Raw genomic sequence first — 3,826 nt, forward strand, 5'->3', positions numbered from 1 at the left:
GATTACATCGATGTACACACTTTGTGAGAGTGAACTATGATATTGTTCAATTTGAATCTTTGTTTTGTTATTCATTTCAACTGAGAAGCTTGTCAGTACTATCATTCTTGTTCAATTGTACTATGACTTACTTTGCCTCATTTACTAAGACAACAACCCCTTATTGATAATTGTCATAAACCACCACGGGACTGAATTAGACAAATTATGTTTTATACCTATTTACACTTACATACGTTAACATGACAGATAAAATAAAACGATTCATATCTAATTCAGGTTGGTGATGCGTTCATGAATAACGCCATAAATAAAACAAAAGTTATAAAAAAATTACATTTATTCATATACTTACTTGGTACTATTTCTTAAAGTATTAAAGTACAAGATAGGTGATGTCACTCTAGGGATCTTAAATAATATTTTAAAACATTACTAAAACATCTAATAAACCGCATGTCAGGCGAACAATTCGTCAAGCATCGCGTCCCGCGCGATACTTCGTATTATACTATAATAGTGGTGAAGGGCCATGAATATTGAACCTTCGTAGATGTCAGCTGGCACTTACTTGGCGGGTTGAGGAATGGCAACCACCGAAAGTCGTGAAAAAAGGGTAAATTTAGTCATCGTCTCATGTTTCATACTTTGTCAAATGATAGGCTTTTAAGCAAAGAAAATCGTCAGCTGGTTGTACAGCGGCAGAAAAACCGTCAGGCGGTCGCATGAAAATATAAAAATATGCGTAAGGAAGGGCGTGTAAGTATGTTCTCGTGTTCATGCTTCCAGTTGATGGTTTTTCCTCCGCGATACAACCGGCTGACGGTTTTTTTTTTTTCAAGTGTGAAACGGTAGGTGATGACTGATTTTTTTTTACAAGTTTCGATGGCTGCCATTCCTCAACCCACCAACCAGCAAAGCGGCAGCTGATATCCATGACGGCGATTATTCATGGCCGTTAACCGTAAACCGACATAGATATAGACGATAGTTCAGAACACTTTACATTTTGGACATGACTATACACTACCTAAAGTACCTAATAAAAACCTACCTACCTACTTAGAATAAATAGTTTTTTTTTCTTGCGGCGGTTATCACATCACAGTATTACCTAACCTAACAACTTACAAGTTCAATGGAGGAAGAAATCAAAATTTTAAAAACATGGGAGTTGGAGAACTTAAGACGCTACAGGAGCGAAAATGCTAAAATGGAAAGGAGCCCCCCTTTCAGTTTGGGAATTCAAATTTAATATAAAAGTGTTATTAACTAGATTTATCGAAAAAAAATGTCCATTAAGAACAACTCAGTTAAAAAATATTGCGAAAAAAATCTTTAAAATCGAGGTTCCGCTCTCGACTGTTTCCCCCTTCAAAATTTAGTCAATCGTAACGAAATTTGAGAATCTGAATAACAATGAAATAATCAGTGTCGGACCGTTCAGTTTTTGTGGCTAATTGTTACCAATTTTGAATACCACACCTTTTTTACGCCATAATCAATAACACCGTTTTTGGAAATTTTCGATGGGCTCTAGCGTCTTTAAAAATAAGAATCTCAAAAAATCAAAACGGTCCGACACAGATAAAAATTATTCTAATCTGTCTTGAAAAAAATCATTGCTGTATCTTGAAAAACTAGGGAGGAAATAGTCGAGAGCGTTTGTATGGAGAATTGATCACTCCTGTATCGTCTTAATACCAGAATTCACCAGTAAGCTTGTACAATGTATTATATTTTCATTATTGATTTTTGTTTGTTCAGAGTATCATGTTAGGTCAGGGAAGATTGTAGCACGTATCTACTGCGTTCATAATGGACTGTCTTTCATAGATTATCGATCTGCTGACAACAACTAGAAATGATTCGATTTTTTCAAGAGACTCACCCACAACAATTATGTATGGCTGGCATGACAATCCTATTTTTTGAAGTGTGGCTATGCGAAGTTCGATGGTCTGGCTAATTTCTGCACTAGAGCGGATATGCTTTATGAAACCTTCCCTTACTTCCATTTTACTGGGCTTCCAATTTTGACTTGCACCGGAACCTCGCTTCTTCTTTTGGCGGACTGCCGCAGTGTTCAGCAAAAATGGAATGGTGAGAAATCCGGCTATATTCGTTGTTTCCTCATAGGGCGCTATAAAAATGGGACTAGTTAGTAAAATATTATTACAAACGATATAATATAAGGAAAGATCAATGCGGGTAAGTGAACAGTGGGGCAACTGAAACAAGCCACGAAGGTTAAACAAACTTTGCCACCGAGTGAAATACAAAATTTTACACTACACCGACACAAACAAAATATTAACTGTAAAACATCTAACTAAATCAAATCCATCAAGCTTGAGACATCCAGTTAAAATTTGTATGAAATTTCTTTGCACTCTTGTGGACAAAATGCAGTTTTGCTATCTGTTTTTGAAGACTAAGAGAGCCTTTGCCAGTCGGTGTGGTGAAACTAACTATTTTAACATAGACAACATCTGCTTTATCAATTTTATCATATACTTACAATTGGTAAGTGCAGTAAGTTCGACTTTTTGTATTTCAGCTGTTCCTGAAGATTTATTTTCATTGATGGAAAATTTATAAACAAATTGTCCTAGTAAATTTCATGTGCTTTTGAAGTCGTTAAGCTGCTGGAATGATAAAACAAACAATTAAAAACAAAAAGTAAAAAAAACGAATGCAGTATTCAGTTATACATATAATAATTATTTTAAAGTTACATAGTAAAAAGTGACTTAGCTAGTTAATGTTATTATATTTACCAAAGAATATCCTTGTGGTTTTTTGAGAGCAGAATATTTTCAAAATAGTGATGCAGAGTCCAATGACTTTTCCACAATCTGAAAAATATTTAGAAACTTTACTTTTCATTTGCCTCTTTAATTAATATAATTATTATACAATTAATTACAGTCATAACCTATACACTCACAGTATAATGTATCATAATAATAAATAAATTAATTAATGTAATAGGACATTCTTACACAGATTGACTGGTTCCCACAGTAAGCTCAAGAAGGCTTGTGATGTGGGTACTCAGACAACGATATAATTAATAAACAAATAATTATATAAATAAAAAACATCCATGACTCAGGATTCTCAGGAACATACCTGTGCTCATCACACAAATAAATGTCCTTACCGGGATTCGAACCCAGAACTGCGGCTTAGTAGGGACGGTCACTAGTCACTACTCGCTAGGCCAGCCCGGTATCTTGCCTAACAATGCAGTTATATTAAAAATATTATTGTGATAAGATGAGTATGTTACTTCAAAAATGGTTGGAATAAAATCTCTCTCTGGTATGTTGGTCTGCCTAGTGCCTATGCAGTATTCATTTATTGAATTGTAATTCTTATAATGTTTTTTACAATAAAATACAGAACCTCCTCCTTCTAGGTAAAGAAGTCTGTTAGAAACTGCTTACCCTGGAATTATAACTGGGCTCTGCTTTCTTCTCAGCAATTGCAGATGGCACATTTTCCTTTTCCGAGGGCAAGTTTTCCTTTTCTGAAGTTTCTATAACTATTAGGTCTGTGCTTATGTTAAACTCAGAAAAATCCATCAGGGTCTGGAAATGAATGATACAATTAATATCACATACCATACTACAAAATTATGAACAGCGTGGAAAAATATTTGGCCCTAGAGGAACCGTACATCTTTTTTTAACTCAAAGTTAATATTTTTCAATATTGCTACAATATCTATAATTGGGGGGCCATTATGCTAGCAGACAAGATTTAAAATTGAAACAACTCTTAAGGGCAAAAGGTAATTATTTCTCTATTAATATAATCT

The 3,826-nt window shown here is 34.4% G+C and overlaps 1 long non-coding RNA gene across 1 annotated transcript; it reads right to left on the bottom strand.

The window, feature by feature from the left end:
• Positions 1-1,791: 1,791 nt before the first annotated feature.
• LOC125232517 lies at positions 1,792-3,599 on the bottom strand. The gene is made up of 4 exons (XR_007177756.1): positions 3,453-3,599; positions 2,781-2,858; positions 2,522-2,648; positions 1,792-2,143 (listed from the first exon to the last, which is right to left on the bottom strand). It is a non-coding gene; the product is annotated as an uncharacterized LOC125232517 (long non-coding RNA).
• Positions 3,600-3,826: the final 227 nt, after the last annotated feature.

This window comes from Leguminivora glycinivorella, chromosome 1 (assembly GCF_023078275.1).
Source record: "Leguminivora glycinivorella isolate SPB_JAAS2020 chromosome 1, LegGlyc_1.1, whole genome shotgun sequence".
NCBI classification, from domain to species: Eukaryota; Metazoa; Arthropoda; class Insecta; order Lepidoptera; family Tortricidae; genus Leguminivora; species Leguminivora glycinivorella.